This window comes from Nannospalax galili, unplaced genomic scaffold (assembly GCF_000622305.1).
Source record: "Nannospalax galili isolate Female #2095 unplaced genomic scaffold, S.galili_v1.0 scaffold126, whole genome shotgun sequence".
In the NCBI taxonomy this organism is placed as follows: domain Eukaryota; kingdom Metazoa; phylum Chordata; class Mammalia; order Rodentia; family Spalacidae; genus Nannospalax; species Nannospalax galili.
Genome location: NW_008355275.1, coordinates 2441400 through 2458771, shown reverse-complemented (window position 1 = coordinate 2458771; position 17372 = coordinate 2441400). Strand labels below are relative to the sequence as shown.

The window sequence follows — 17372 nt, the reverse complement described above, 5'->3', positions numbered from 1 at the left end:
GTCTGAGGGTAAGACCCAGCACATTTCTCAGTGATTCATTAACACTTCCCTTCTCGTCATTAACCTTGTGCCTGTCATTCCAAAGGTCCTCCTCAGGCTAACAGTCACATGATCCTTTCTTCCTCCTGCCTGCCTGTTTGGGAAGATAAACTCACTACTGAGCCCTCAGCCCACCTCATATTGGGAAAAGAACAGCAGCATCAACCCTACCACCCCACCCCCTTCTTCCTGTTGCCGCTCTCACCCTGACCTGCTTTTCCTAGCCTCCAATGCAAGCCGGCATGGGAAAGACCCTTTTATCTCCAGTACTTTGCCATCTGGAACAGTCTTCCGGAACATTCCTGAAAGCCATAAATCTTTGCAAACTAGATTTTCCTTTTTGGCTCCTGCCTGTAAACTTGATGACCGTGTTGTTGCTAAATTTTAACAAAGCGAACTTGGCAAAAATGCTACAAAATGGCATAATTCAATATTCAAGGATACCTGTTGGTATTTGTGCTGCCCCCTACTGGATAGAAATAAATGGTTGGGCTAGTCTGTTTTTGATCAAAATGCACAGTTTTAATTTGTTGATTTAAAAAAATATTTTTTATTGAATTTTGTGAATTTCATAAAATAAATCTTAATTAAATTAGGCCCCTCCCCCATCCGTGCCCCCCCCATAACCCGTCCCCCACTGGATTTCAAGCATTCTGTCATATATATTAAGTACCATCCAGTCAAGCATTTGTACCCAATATCCCTCAAAGCAAGTTCATCCACTGGAGTCTAGTCAGTCTATTTAGAGTCACTCCCTTAAAGAAGAACTGCTCTCCCTCACCCAGCAGTAATTAGTTGCCAATAGTTCTTTGGTTAGGGTTGGGGCCTGCTGTCCATTTCCCTCATTCTTTGGTGGGCTTTTGTCTGATGAGTTTGCATGGGTCTTATGTATGCTGTTTGTTCATCATGAGCAAGTTCCCAGTGGCCCGAAAGCCTGTTTCCTTATGTTCATGCACCAACACTGGCTTTTACAACCCCCCTTCCGCAATGGTCCCTGGACCCTTGGGTGGATGAGGTTTAACATAGGAGTCCTATCCAAGAGACTCTGCAGTCTCTTGTTCCCTAAAACTTAACCAGTTGTGGCCTTCTGTGTGCATCATACTTTGTTATATGAGGAAGCTTTGCTAGTAAGAGTTGAAGGATGTACTAATATTCTGTCTACCCCCTGTTTGGTTATGTTCCATGACCCTTAGGTGTAGAGGGTCCACATATATTCTCTGCATGTGACCAGTTGTGAAATTCTGTAATAGCCTCCACCTGTTGCAAAAAGAAGCTTCTTTGATGAGTGGTGACAGGTATACTTATCTCTAAATATAAGGATCCTTATTTAGCATACAGTAAAAAATTTCATTTGCCTAGAGATATGACAGAGATAGGGCTTTATCTAGGAGCTATAACCTTTATAGCCGTGTGTATTTAGGTATATTTACAGTGCCACCCATAAGTTCCCTCCCACTGAGAGAGCTTTAAGTCCTATTAGATAGCTGTTGATTACCCCTTAGATAAAAGTACCACTTCTGCACCAATAAAGATAGTTTGCAGTGCTAGCTCTTGTGGTTATTAGGCCTTGGAGCTGGGTTGGTCCATTGATTGACTTTGTCCCTTGTAGTGTTTATTTTTAATCTCAGTCTTGGAAAGTAATACTCATTTTTGTTATTTACAAAGGCAAAGCACACTGTGGTCTTTTTAAGGCTTCCCAACATCCATTAAACTATTCTTGCCCTTTGATCCAGTAATTTCCTTTCCAGAAATCTGTCCTGATGAAATAAGAAGAAAAGTAAACAAGAGATCACTTTCAGAGATGACTGTACTGCTGTTATTTATGGGAGCAAAAAATCAGAATGAAGTTATATGTCCAACAACAGGTGGTTCCAGATAGCAATAGGATAGAATATTATGTTCTCCTTAAAAGTGGTGTTAGAGTGCTCGCTTCGGCAGCACATATACTAAAATTGGAACGATACAAAGAAGATTAGCATGGCCCCTGTGCAAGGATGACACGCAAATTCATGAAGCATTCCATATTTTTTAAAAGATCTGCATATATTATAATAAAGAATGTTAAGATGAAAAAGAAAGTGGTGTTAGTAATGTTTAAGGATCTGAAGAGATATTTATGTCATGTCAGCAAGACCCAATAAAATTACTGTACAATTTCATCTAAATATGCATGGAAATAAGCCTGGAAAGAATACAGCAAAGCATCCTATGGTTTCTTTCAATAATGAAATTAAGATGTGTGTGTGTGTGTGTGTGTGTGTGTGCTTTTTTTTCCCAATTTTTCTGTGAACAGGATTTTTTTTCACATGATGGACAGGCAAGGCTTTAGAATCAAATGACTTCAATTTCTATCTTCATTCTGTGTCTCTGGACAAATGATTCAAGCTGTCCAGACCTGCTTCCTCACGGTACAGTCATAATGGAACATGTGTCTCAAAGTTACTGTGAGGTGATGTACCATATGCATCACTCACGTGTGCTGCTTTTGAGTTCTTTTTGATAAGCCATGGATGTCACCTTAAAATTGGATAGGGAAGGGCTAGTTGCTCTCTCACAACCCAAAAGAAAGTCTCCACCAAATCTCCCACACCATCACCATCAGTTAAGGTTTCATTAATGAGCAGAAATCACATGGTTTCTGCTTGCTGTCTTGCATGCTAAGGAAAGTCCTTGATCTCTGCTTTTTAGCTGCTTAGACCAACCACCTTGCATGACTAGGTCCTCAAGAAAGTAAAACCACATTTCAGAGGTAGGTTTGTGGGCACTTAGGGAGAGTGAAGCAATAGAGTTCTCCAAATTGCCACATAAAGGACCAGGTAGGAGTTAAGACATATATTTTTCACACTGGGTGAAAGCATCAGTAATAAAACATTTTAACTGATATTCAGTCTTGAATACCATTCACAGAGAATGATTGAGAGTCCCTTTCTAGCATTCATCAAACACGCTATGAATCTCTCCAGTAAAAACTCATTTCTGACATTTAGTTTGCTCATTAGCAAAGCATTTGACGTTTCTCAAAGGTTAAGGTATCAGAAGCATTTTAAATGGCCTATTTGTAATGAGACATTTCTGATATAAGGCCAGCTAAATGCTGGTTAGAATTGGAGCTGCCATGGGGTCCAATTTCAAATAATAACACGTAAATGTCTTATAGTGTGCGCTCGCTTACTTTGGAGAGATTACGGGCATAGTACCTGAGAAGCAAGGCAGTCCCTGCGTGGGCCAGCACTAATAACCGTGTGGTATGAACTCTGAGGCAAAATTCTAGCTAGCTAAAGTTTTTGAATTTTATATTTCTGGTATGTGCTTCCTTTACAGATTTCGAACTATGGTTTCTTCTTTCCAGCCATCTCTTCCTTTTTCACTCTTTCCTGTTGAAAGAACTGTGAATGGTATTCTGACTAACTTGATTAATTCCCAGCCCAGTTGTAGAGCTGCTCATAGGCTGGCCCTGAAAGGATCGTTTGGGGTCTTTGCCTTTGAAGTCATCAGCCCGTCACACTTTGAACAGCCAGTTGCTTTAAGAAATTTTTTGTGGTTGGTGAAATGGCTTAGTGTGTGAAGGCACTTCCCTCCAAGCCTGACAACCAGAGTTCAATCCCTAGGCCCCACAAGGTAGAAGCAGAGAATCAACTCTCACAAGTTGTTTTCTGACCTCCACACCAGTGATGTTCTTGTGACAGTGCAACCTCCCCCTCTATGATAAATACATAAATGTAAAAATTAAAATAAAAAAGGAATCCCTTTTTCAAAACCATGACGACTATTGAAACAGAAACTTGTTCTTCCTTTCAACCTAGTAATTAACTTCCTGAAATCCACTCATATGTCCTGAAAAAGTTGTAACCAGGTACAGTGTGCAGTGTTCAATTCACAGTATGTGGTTGATATTTAAATGGACCTGCTGGCTTTTGAATAGAGATGATAGAAAAAAAAGTGAAGTGTCCCAAATTAGTCAATCCTGGAGGAAGAGTTTTATGAATTGTGTTTCCCATTCCATTCTAAAGTGTGGCTGTGTTTAATGAGGGAGCAAGAGTGTGTGGTAAAGGTACTCCAAACGGAACCCTGAGAGAAAAGAGTGTGTGCCTCCCCAGAGTCTCCTAGGGATGAAGGGGGCACCCCACCCCCTCTTCTAGGTCCTCTGTGCTTCAGGAATCCCACACAGAGGCCTGCTTTGGTATTCTGAGAGGGAGGTTTTATCAGGGAAATCAAAGCAGAAAGTATTTGGCTCAGATAACAGGATTAATTCACATTCTTCTCATTCTGCAGAGAAACAGATCAGAGCAGAGGACCAGACCCTGTGAGGTAGCCCTGCACTCTGAGAGCACCCAAGCTTACCAGAGATGTTTTAAACAATTTCTTTCCATTGGGAACTGGGCTTCTCCAGGAATGGCATGCTATAATAATACTCCTTCCTGTTCTCATGGGACAGATCTTTCCCTCTCAACTTCCCCACTCCTCAGCTCTGTTTCCACATTGATGTTTTGGGAGAGAACTAACCTATATATGAGACTTGTGGTGGTGGCAATGGCAGGAGTGGGGGTTGGCAGTTAAACACAGTATTTTCTATTTCTTTTTAAAATATTTTATTTAGTTATTTTATTTTATGTGTATGTGTGTATTGCCTGCATGTAGGTAAGTGCACCCGTGTCATGCAATGCCCACAGCAGACAGAAGAGACTGTCGGATCCCCTGGAACTGGAGTTACGGACAGTTGTTAGCTGCCATAGGGTTCTGGGATTTGAACCCAGGTCTTCTGCATGTTCCCCAGAGAGAGACCTGCCTTCACCCTGCCCTTGGGAACAATGGTTGTTTTGACGACCATGTTAGGCCAAGATGGGAAAGTAGACAAGGAGTCATAATGGAGACTTAGCAGAGACTTTTAAAGATCCCATTAGCTATCTCCTGCCCCAACCACCCAGCATTTCTTTCCTCTTCTAGTCAGGTCTGCACTTTTCACTGTTCTCTCTCACACCCTCAGCTTTTTTTAAGACAGTGTTTGTTTCCTAGACTTGGTAAGTGCTAGTTCTCACCCTGAAAACCCAATAAGCACTTTGGCTTAAGGATAGCAGGGAGCTACCTGGCCTCAAACAATTCCTCTGTGGGTGCAGGTGCTCAGCTCATTCCAGCCACTGGACAATCTGATGAAATCCTCAGAATCTTCATGTGAGGCAAGAGCTCTATACTGGCAACATTCCCATTTCACAGGAGTGACTGTCAGCTTATAGGTTAACTTGCTCACAGTCAGTCCTTCAGAGTCAGACCCCAGAGCTCAGGGATATGTTTTTTTTGTTGTTTTTTTTTTTAACGATTGCTAATTCTAACCACATGTTGTATTTGGTCCCAGCTTAAGTCCACTTTCTTCACTCTCAAGCACCCTGGTGGACTTTTATAATCACCTTAACCATTAACCACATGCACAGCTCAATGGGCATCTTCAGTTTCTGGTTACAACTGTAGTGCTACCCAGTGCCTACTTTTCAAAGATGGAGGCTTCCATGTGCAACTCTTACTTGAGTGAATGAAGAGGGCTCCATTATTTGAGGCCAGTGTGCATATAATCTGACCAAATTCATTTCTCTTGGCAGGGCAGGCTGTTTGTCACACCATGAACTGGGCAGCCCAGGGGGCTCAGGTAGCCTGGTGTCCACTGTGAAGGAGGCATGAAGATGTTGAGTGTGAGGGTTCCTGTTTACCACTGCACCCCACTGCCTTCCCCAAGACAATCAGTTCAAATGGTTTGCACTTGCTTATGGACTACTGTTTCAAGGCAGAGTTGGATGCAGGTTGAACAGAGCTAATTATTCCTCTGTTTTCCAAGAGAGATAAGCTAGCTCTGTTCACCACAGCTGGCTGAGGCCCCAGAGACACTGCCAAGTTCTCACTAGGGTCCTTTCACTGGCTTGCTCTCAGCTCAAGTTCAACTTTGTTCAGAGAAAGAAGGAAAAACAGCCCTTTCCTGCCAACCTGTTTGTCTAGGAAGTCAGCTTTGTGATTTTACATTTTCAGTGTGTGGGCTTTAGGCAGCAAGGTCACCAGGGCAGGTCCCCTGCCTGCTTCCCTGTCCTTTCAGGATAGGGACATACACACTGGGAAGCCAGAGTGCCAGATGCTGAGAGCCAGCTTCTACTATCAATGTGGGCCTCAGTTTTCAGGGGAAGTAACACTATCTCTTCCCCTGTGGCACACAGTGCTAAATACAAGAGCGGTCCATACCATTATTATTATTTGAGGCAGGCTAGTAAGGAAAATGAATATGGCTTCAGGTGCCCCAATAATAGGGAAGAAGAAGCTGTGCTGACCCAGAAATCATGTGACAGCCTGAGTCTGTGGGCAGGCAGACCCAGGGTTCCCCAAAGTCCTTTACATGTTTCCAAAGCAGCCCCAAATTCAGATTCTGTGCAATGGCTTTCATTTGTAGATGCCGATAATGAATGGAGGCACATCATTAAACTCTGGGCTGGACTACTTACAGCATGTGAGTGGGATGCTTCAGCTGGGCCCTCTGACTGCAGCCCCAGCTCAGAGTTGCTCCATCCTGTCACAATGGTAGGTCAGATCTGAGCTCTGCAGTCCCCATGATATGCAGAGCCTGATGAATTGGGTTTTGGTATGACCAAAGCAGGATTTGACCATTAAAGGGAAGGAGGAGACAGAGACTGACAGCTGAGCCTCTAATGAGGAGTGGTAGGCTGACAGTGCCCAGCACATGGGGCATTTCTAGGGTCAAGGACATGGCATCCCAGGAAAGCTTCCTGTTGGGTGAGTGGTGGGCATAGTCTACACTGTGAATGTCAGGAGATCTTTGAATCATGAGACCACCCTTGCTTTCCAGCAGCCTTTTGTAGGAGGAAGTGCCTGATAGCCTGACTGCGCATGTGCCATAGCCCACTTCCCCTTTTGCCAACCTGTATCCTGCCTCAGAGCCTGGAGACGGATGATACTGAAACATCAGACACTGCAGGCCAATGAGGAGAAGACGCAATACCAGAAGAAACCATCGGGGACCAATGGGACACAGGGAGGGGGTATATGAGCACACCCTGTTTCTGCAATAAACAAGTCTGCGGCTGCTCACACTGCCTGCTTCTCTCCTGACTCCTGGTGTCTGTGTTGTGACTCCGCACCAACTCGCCCCCACCCAAGGGGTGCTCAAGGGTCCTTGTAACATCTGGCGCCCAATGTGGGGCTCAAGGAATCCGTGCTAGCATGGTCCTTGAGTTCCCATGGGTCCTAGCTTGTTGGGTGATAGTCGCCTTTCTTTTTTGGATTGCAGTTTTTACTCTTTCTTGCCCACGTTGCATTAACCGTTCCTGATTTCAGCATACTTTCTCTTTCTCCATCGGGGTCCCAGTTATCCCCTTCCCTCTGGCATGGCGAGGCGCCCCCTGTTGTGTTTTCAGTGAGTTGGCCCCTTTCCATGTTCAGTGTGCCTTCGGCCCTAATGAGAGTGAGTGTGGAGACGCCCTCCTCTTCCCCTTCTTCCTTGGTATCATTTGCGTTCCTTGTTGGTTAGGGAGGAACATTTACTTATTTTCAGTTCGCCTGACACCTCCACATAAAGGCTGACCCCTTGGAAGGTGGAACCCAAGAGTGGCTCCCGACCGCCGCTCTCCATCGGGAGACACCGTGTGGGCATACGGCCGTGGCCTAACAAACCACGGAAGTCCCCCACTAAGCACAAGACACTTGGATCCGATATACTCTCTCCTTTACCTTCTAATGTTTGCCTCCACCAGCAGCTCTTCCACTGTGCTCTGGGGAGTCCTCTGTATCCTTGCCTTTCTCCTTACCCTTTCCCTCTTTTGTCTAGAATACTTCCGACCCTTTGTTAATGACCCTTTGTCTCCCTAGTTTCCAGTCATGGGCAACCTACCCCCCCCACACACTATAGGGAGCCCCAAATATGAGCCCTTAGGTCCCTTTTAGTTACACATGGGCTTAAAGTTAAATCCCATCAACTGGATGCATTTTGGAATGAGGCCACTATACTGGCACCTTGGGTCACTCCCGAGAACATGTGGGACCTGGAATCATGGATGCATGTCCTCTTCCTGGCCCAGAAGTGTGAGGTTGGCTCTGGGATTCTCCCACCTGCTTCCTTTGTCCCAATCCTACTAGCCATTATTGCTAGCCTTAAATCCTCCTCTCCAGAGGAAGTGATCAAAGCCCATAACAAACACTGTCAGGAACAAGCCAATGTCAATTTTTCTATCACCTTGCCTCCCCCAGCAGTGGAGGATACCTCTTCGTCTTCCGACGAGGAGGGAGAGGAACAGAACTGTCCTTCAGCTCCCCCCAAACCACCACACCCTAAACCTTCTGCCCAGGCTCCGTTTCCAGAGTGGCCTGATCCCATCTCCCCACCTCCTCAGTATCCTTGGCAGGAGCTCTGCTCCACTTACTGCCTGGCCCCTACAGCTCCAGAGCCAGGGGACCCTGTTCTCACTCCTGACCCACCAGCTCCCCGGACTCCTTTCCCATGGTCCCCCTCCCTTCCTGCTATGAGGCCTGTTCAGGGCCTGGCACCCCTCTGGGGTTGTCCCCTGACAGCCTTTCCAGTAAACATCAGTCCTAATGCTGCCACTCAGCCTTGGATTCCCACCCCACTGGAAGACCTCTCCCTCATTCGCAAGGCCGCCAATGAGTCTGGACTTGACTCCCCCTATTTTGAGCAGCTCCTTCATCAATGGGCCATGCAACTCCAGACTCACTATGATTGGTACAATCTCCTTAAGGCTGTGCCGGATCCTTCTGTTTTTCTAAGTTGGCGTTCAGCAGGCAGAAACCCAAGCATGCCTCAATTTACAATACGGCCTTAACATCACCATGTGCTTACATGCTGCCGACACTACATAGATCCTGTGTCCCAATCCACCATTGGCCTGCATGCGTATTACCAGCAAGTCTCTGACCTTGCCTTTAAGGCTCTTAAGGCATGTACCCCTCGTGACCTGTCTGCTTACTTTCTCAATCTGGTCCAACAGTCCAGTGAGTCTTTCACTGACTTCCTTACTCAGGTCACAGATGTGGTAGAACAGAGGGTCGAGTCTGGCCCTATCCGGGACCTGCTCGTAAGCAACTGACTTGGGAAGGCCTTAATGCGTCAACCCGTAATGCCCTGGCTTTGGTCTGTAATGATGACATCCACAAATGGGTACTTGCCACTAAAGATCTAGACCCTCAGCGCTGGCCCTATTGAGGCATTGATTGTCTCTCTAGATGCATTGCTGGCAGGCCGACAGCAGCCATCGGCACCTGCCTCCCCCTCCAATAAAAGTTGCTGAGGTTGTGGCAAACCTGGCCACTTGTGCCGAGACTGTCCTGGGGCTTGTCCTAAGACCCACTGTCCCAAGTGCCAAAAAGGATTTCATTGGGCCAAAGACTGCCACTCCCAGCCGCAGGGTGACTCTGCCCCTTTAAACTCCCAGTGGAGCGCCCTCAGACCTGCCAGTAAGAGGGGATGCTACTAGTTCCCAGGTGTTTTGGACCCTCCCTGTTTTTAATCACTCTCCAGTGATGACCATGTATCTTGACAGCTCGCTCATTAAAGGCCTTATAGATACTGGAGCAGATGTTACTATTGTTACAACGACTGAATCTCTCCGCTTTCCCCATTGGAAATTCAGACCTGGTCCCCCCATTACTGGTGTGGGAGGCCACCAGGAGACTAAGATAACTGTACGACCTGTCCATTGCAAGGACCTTGATGGACACCAGGGCTCGTTCTCCCCCATAATAGCCGATGTGTCACGCACCTTGTGGGGGAGGGACATCTTGGAAGACATGGGGGTGGTCTTGACTACCGACGATCATGCCTTTTATGATGATATCATTACCCATGAAAAAACAGGCCTGTCAGGATGCCCTTCTCCAGATAGTCCACACCCCTAATTCTAAAGGCCACTGCCCTCCCAGAGAGCCCGTCTGATGGGCCCCCTGATCCCATCTCATTAATTTGGCTCTCTGACAATGACATCTGGGTGGAACAGTGGCCTATCATTGAACCTAAATTATCTGCCCTTAAAGAGGTCCAGGAACAACTTGACCTTGGACACTTAGAACCCTCTACCAGTAGACATAATACTCCCATTTTTATGATAAAGGAAAAGTCAGGCTGCTATAGACTCCTACAAGATTTATGGGCTTTTAATGACCAGATGGAAAAAATGGGCTCAACCCAGCCTGGCCAGCCTCACCCCAGTGCCCTTGTGCCCTCTCATCACATTATTATCATAGGTATCAAGGATTGTTTTTTCCAAATTCCCTTGGCTCCTCAAGACAGATGCCATTTCATGTTCACAGTTTGGGAGCCCAATGTTCACAAGCCGGTTACAGAGATTCCACTGGAAAGCACTGCCACAAAGCATGAAAAATAGCCCAACTATCTGTTAGCTATATATTGCCTGGGCCATGAGACGACTTCCAACAGACATTCTCCTTGTCCATTACATGGATGATATTCTTTTGGCTCATCCTGAGCCCTGTCTATCTGAGGAAGACTACCAAGTCTCTCCTCCACGATTTGGCTAAATTAAATCTGAGAGTCGCTACTGAAAAAAATCCAATTTGCCCCTCCCTATGCATTCTTGGGTCACTCCATTGCCAAAACTATTCATCCCTTGACCTTCCATATTAGGGTTCAACCGATGTATACGCTGGCTGAATTTCAACAGCTCTGCGGTACTGTTAATTGGCTTAAGCCTTTCCTTCCCATCCCTTCAGATGACATTCAAGCTTTGTTCTCTCTCCTAGAAGACCTCAATAGTCCCTCTCATAGGGTCTCCCTGACACCTGAGGCCAGGGTACTCCTGGATAAAGTTAGTGACCTTCTTTCCTCTGCCTCTCTTGAGAGACATAATCTGGAGACTCCTTGCTTGCCATAATTCTTTGGACAGCTACTGGATTTCTAGGAGTCCTCTGGCAAAAGGGGCCCCTGATGTGGGACCATCAGGCCTTTTCGGACCTTAACAAGTTGACCTCCAAATTTGAACAGACCTTCCGCCTAGGCTTAAAGGCTTGCACCCTGGCTCGCAGAACCTTTAATCAGGAACCAATGTGATTATACTCCCCTTCTCCATACGGCACTCCCAAGTGCTCTGGGAGGATTCCATTAGCTTCCAAGATATGGTGACAGGATCCCCAGGGGCCATTGATAATCATCCACCCCAAGACAAAAGGCTTGCTGCCCTTGCCTCTACCTATTGAAGTCAAACCTTACTCCTTCCCCTCTTCAATCCTTATTCTGGGAGCAGCCACGGCCTTTTCAGACATCAATAAACACAGGTATGGTGTACTGATTCAACACTCTGGAAGTAATGATGTGACCCACATTATCCCCAATCCTGGCTCTGTGCAGCTGGGGGAACTGTTAGCTCTCCTTAAAGTTCTCACTGAATGTCAAAATGAACCTGTCAATATTTTCTCAGACAGCCTGTATGCTGTCAGGGCAGTCCATGTCCTATCCTTCTCCTCCATAAAATGAACATCTGATCCCTTACATCTGATTATGCAGACCCTACAAGACTGTCTAGAACAGAGGTCTCACCCCTGGTATATCTCTCACATACGATCTCATTCTAACCTCCCTGGGATTCTGTCCAAAGGCAATGGAAAAACCGATGCCATGATTATGCTTGTAAATACCAGTTTATTGGAACAGGAGCGTGCTCTACACCAGCAATTCCACTTAATCCCTCAAAGTATTCATAAATTACTCCCAGATTTGCCAATGTCCCAATGCAAACACTTAACATGGACATGCTCCATGTGTGCTCCTTTGGCCCCTATAGGCCCCCTGAATAGGGGCGGGGTTAATCCCCGCTGTCTATTGCTGAACGCCATCTGGCAGATGGACTTTACCCATCATCCTCCCTTTGGCAATCTGAGGTATGTACAGGTAATAATAGACACTTGCTCCTCTTTCATGTACGCTCTAGCCCTTACTGGAGAACAGGCCTCCCATGTTATTAAAGCAATGAAGTCAGCCATGTTGGACAGTAAAAACAGACAATGGCCCAGCATACACATCTCAACACCTCAATGCTTTCATGGCCTCCTGGAATATGGAATATTAAACATACTCATGGCATTCCCTACAATCCTCAAGGCCAAGCTATTGTTGAGAGAACTAATTGAACTCTCAAGTCTCTTCTGGCTAAGGTCACTTCCCCTGATGCCAAGTGCGATCCACACCTGGCCCTCACTGAGGTGTTATTCCACCTTAATTTCCTCATGTTTGATGAACAAGGCCTCAGCCAGGCTTACAAACATTGGGCCTTCTTGCCTCGCAGTACCCCCTTGCCCCTTGTTTGCTGGCGTGACCCAGTCACACTCTTATGGCAAAAATCCGCCCCTGTCTTGACCCAGGGGTGAGGATATATTTGTGTTTTCCTGCAGGATTCCACCTCTCCCATATGGATCCTGGCCTGAGACACGAGACCCGCTACCGACAGGCCTGTAATAGAAGAAGGAGACCTCCCCGTCCAGTTTGACTATGGATGGGTGCCTTTTACGACATATCTGATGCCAACAAGCTGTCAACAAGACCACTCTCCAGGTTCTGATGGCCTTAGAGAACCCAAGGCAAGATCCCCCTCGTAAAGTGGTGCAGGCCTGGTTCACAGAGATTCGTGAAGCCATGATATAATCAGCCTTCCTCTCACCCTGGTGACCTCTCCAGAGGTGTCTCCCTTAGAGGCCGGTAGTCAATGACTGGTAAGAACTTGCTTGGCAAGTCAACCTAAGACAGGCACGGTCCATCATGCTGTGGGCCCTCTGAGGTAGGGTCAACAATGTCAAGGCAAAGAATCTCGGCTCCTACTGAGATCACCAAAAAACAAAAAAGGGTGATATGTAGGAGAAAGTGCGTGATAGCCTGACTGCGCATGTGCCATAGCCCACTTCCCCTTTTGCCAACCTGTATCCTGCCTCAGAGCCTGGAGACGGATGATGCTGAAACATCAGAAGCTGCGGCCAATGAGGAGAAGACACAATACCAGAAGAAACCATCGGGGACCAATGGGACACAGGGAGGGGGTATATAGGCACACCCTGTTTCCGCAATAAGCGAGTCTGCAGCTGCTCGCACTGCCTGCTTCTCACCTGACTCCCAGTGTCTGTGTCATGACTCCACGCCAACTCTCCCCCACCCACGGGGTGCTCAAGGGTCCCTGTAACAGCCTTTATAATTTTTTTTGCAAATTATTTTTCTTTTATGTGTATGTGAGTGTTTTTCTTGCATGTATTTATATATGAGTGTTTTTCATGTAAGTGCACCACATCTATACAGTGCCCACAGATGCCGTAAAAGGACATTGGCTCCCTTGGAACTGAAGTTATAGACAGTTGTTAGTTGCTATGTGGGTGCTAGGAACCAAATCTGGGCCCTCCCCAAGAGAAGTCAGTGCTCTTACACACTGAGCCATCTCTCTAGCCCCTCCAGTCACCCTTTTAACATAGCAAGAGCCTTAGCTCAAGAGTCAAGCTTGTCTGGGTTAAGTTGTGTGACTTTGGGTAAGTAACTTACTGTCTCTGTACCTCATTTGTAGCCATAAAAATTAATGGTGACTGTCTCCTAGCTGTCAAAAGAAAGAAATAAAATAAAGCACTAAGAGCCTAGCATGGAGCAAGTGTTTGCTAAATATGATGAATATAAGTAATAATTATTTAAGTAAACACCAGTTTCTCCTCCTCAATAAAGTAACACAATTTGTGACGTACTTAACACAGACAGGTTTTAAAAACAAGATACTGTGGGAAATATTAGGAGACTCCTGAGAAGAAGTCTTATTTACTATAAAACCCACATTACAGAGCAGAGGGTGAAATGTGAGGCAGGAGGTCAATGGTGTTCACTGAGTAAGAGGCTCAGTCCTCAGGGGATCCAGTGCAAGAGGTGTGGTAAGAGCCAGATTTACATATGTAAAAAGTCAACCCCAAAAGCTGAGGCTCAGTTGGCAAAGCTCTTGTGGATTATACATAGGAGCCTGGTTCCATCCCCAACACTGCATAAAACCAGGCATGGTGGCTCACACCTGTAATCCCAACATTCAAGAGGCAGAGGTAGGAAGATCAGAAATTCAAGATCATCCTCAGCTACCTAGTGATTTCAAGACCAGCCTGGGAAACATGAGACTCTCTAAAAAACAAGAAAAGGAAAAAGAAAGATTCAAGCAGCAGCCAGAAACAGAAAGCATGACTATGTATGCAGATCCCACCCTGGCTCACACTGGAAGAGCTCAGCTTCAAACTCCAGGTCAGACTCTAGCCATCAGGTGACAGCGCTGTGAGTTCAAGGGCTACAAAGTCAAGTCACTGCAGAAATGGGAGTGAGCAAAAGAGGTTCCATATGCCAGGTGTTTTAGGAAGGAGCTTGAGGGGACTGATGTTCAGGATTGCAGGTAGGTGACGAAAAGCCATGGAAAGCCATGCTGCTGCTTGATTGAAAAAGGTCTTCAAAACTTCACTGTGCTGCAAACTATACTCCTTTTTTTGTGCTAAACAAATGCTCAGGGAACATCTTGGAAGATTAAGAGTTGGAGGGAGGGTAAGGTGGACTGTTGTGAAATGCTGTCTGCCTAGCATGACATGGCTGTTACACTTTTGAACTTTCTGCACCATCATTACCCACAAAAGACCTGCAGAAGATTGGACCCCTCGACATACTGTCATGGAGGAGGAAGGGCTCACAGGGCCTGTCCCTCTCTGGGGATTTATAGGCTGTTAATGATTGCAAGTTACCTGTGCTTCTATAAATAACCCCTCACCTGTGTTATAAGTAACCCTAGTTAAACTCATTGGCTCACCAGAAAGAAAACTGTCCTACCTCACAATCTAAGTTGCAGCCATTGTGTCATTCAGAATTTGCACACAGGATTTTCCCTCAAGTTCAATTTGCCATATGGCCACATTCAGCCAACAGAGAGGCTGATATGGGGGCGATATATAGATGTCCCATTTAGGGCCGAACACTCAGCAGTCACTTTTTCTCAACACTTTGACCAGGTGTGAGTCTCTGTAGTAACCATTCTCATTGCAAAAACAAGCTTCTTCAACTAAAACTCACAGCAGCACTGATCTGTGAGCATAATCATAAATATTTAGAAGGCAATTTGATGGCCACCTCATGTCTGCTTACCAAACAAGATGAGGCCAGCAAGATGGCTCTGTGGATAAAGGTTTGCCATGCAAGCCTGGTGACCTGAGTTTGCTTCCAAGAACCCAAGTAAAGGTTGAAGGAAAGAACCAACTCCATAGTTTTCCTCTGACCTGCGTATATGTGATGTGGCATGCCCGTCTCCCACATATCCTTCACATACAGACATACATGTTATTTTATTAATAAACAGTATCTTTCTCACTTAGACCTATAACCTCTCCAGCTACAGCTTTTGATCAGTTTTGAAGTACCAGATATGAATTCCCAGCCGTGATTCAGGCCTCACATCTAATCAGAAAGTGGTTTACTACCCCCATAGCAGTCGTGCCACTATTGTGCTTGTGGGCACATCTTGCCTGCCAAGTTGGTACTGTAGCATGCAGGGTCCATAACTCAGAGTGTGCTGGTTAGTTTTTGTAAGTTTGACACAAACTAGAGTTACCTATGAAGAGGGAACCTCAATTGAGGAAATGCTTCTATCATATTGACCTGTGGGGGCATTTTCTCAATTGATAATTACTGTAGGAGGGCCCAGTCCACTGTGGGTGGTGCCACTCCTGGGCAGATGGGCTTGTGCTATACAAGAAGAATGGCTGCACAAGCCAGGGGAGCAAGCCAGAAGCAATGTTCCTCCATGGTCTCTGCTTCAGTTCCTGCCTCCAGATTCTCCTCTTGTATTCCTGCCTTGACCTTCCTTGATATTGGACTATAACCTGTAAGCCAAACAAACCTTTTCCTCCCCAAGTTGCTTTTAGTCATGACATTTAACACAGCAGCAAAAAGGACAGCACTAGGACAGTAAGACTGTTGATCATAATTCTCCCCAGCAACCTGCAAGGCAACTTCCAGCACTATGAAAGCTGGCCAACAGAGGGGAAGCTTCCCGCTCAATCCCCACTTGATTTCTTTCTGTCCTGCAAAGTCAGCAGTGTCTTCAGCAATAGGGTCTTACTATCTAGTCCTGGGGAGGGGGAGCAATCAACAGCAGTGGTAATAGATGAGGTAGGATTTTAAGGATCATGGAAGAGGAAGGAAGCAAGCCCCCAAATGATGGTCAGTGCTAGGCGTTCTAACTCTGGACTTACTGAGAGAAAGGAAAGTTCTCTGTTATAAACCATTATTGAGCTATATTAACTGTTTGACGAACTTAATCTTAACTGCTAATAAGTCATAGACTAGCCTTAAAGCATGAGCAGCAGGCACCTCTTGGAAGTTTATGATTAGACAAATAGCAGTTGAAAATAGGACACAGAAAAGCACAGTGAAGAACAGCCTGTCTGGCTTTGTAGTGAGGAAGGCAGGAGCGAGAACTCAAGCTGAGCCCTCAGAGGGGAGGCTGAGCAGAGTAACCAAGGCAAGATGAATAAATGAGCAAGTGCTGGAAATTATTTTGGAGACCATTCTAAAATTGGATGATATTTTTCCAAGAAGTAAAAATACACAAATATTATCTTATTCTGTTTAGGCTGTCACAGCAAAATATTAGGTTTTATTTATCAGGCTTCTATTATTTATAAATAATATAAATTTATTGCTCATAGTTCTGGAGCCTAGGAAGTTCGAGATCAAAGTGGAAGCAGATGCAATGCTGGGTCATTACATGGCAGAGGGGAGCAGTGGGAAGGGTCAAGCAGGCTCTCTCAAGCCCTCTGATAAGAACACTAATCCTTTTATAAGAGTGGAACCCTATAACCCAGGGCTAGAGAGATGGCTCAGAAGTTAAGAGCACTGGCTGTTCTTGCAGAAAACCCCAGTTCAATTCCTAGCACCCACATGGCCTCTGACCACTGTCCATAATGCCTGTTCCAGGGAATCTGGTGCCCTCTTCTGTCTGCCACAGGAACTGCATGACACTGGTGCACTTACATACATGCAGGCATAACACTCACACCCATAAAATAAAAAATAATTAAAAATAATTAAAAGAATGGAACCCTATAACCCAATCACCTCCAAAACTGCTGCTTCTTGATTCTGCTGCACTGGAGATCAGAATTCAACATATGAATTTGGGGGACACTAACCTCCAGCATAGGGCACTGGTAATACACTTTGGTAATACTGAGAAGAGTTGTAGTCTTTTCATTGGTCTGTCTTAAATTGACAAGCTGGGTGGCTGGAGCAGAGAATACTACATAACAAATCAAAATATTCTAGAATGAGGGTTTCT

At 45.7% G+C, this 17372-nt stretch overlaps 1 non-coding gene across 1 annotated transcript; it reads left to right on the top strand.

Annotated features, from left to right (window-relative positions):
• The first annotated feature begins 1961 nt into the window (after positions 1-1961).
• Positions 1962-2068, top strand: LOC115067580. Its single transcript, XR_003846968.1, has one exon. It is a non-coding gene; the product is annotated as a U6 spliceosomal RNA (small nuclear RNA).
• Positions 2069-17372: the final 15304 nt, after the last annotated feature.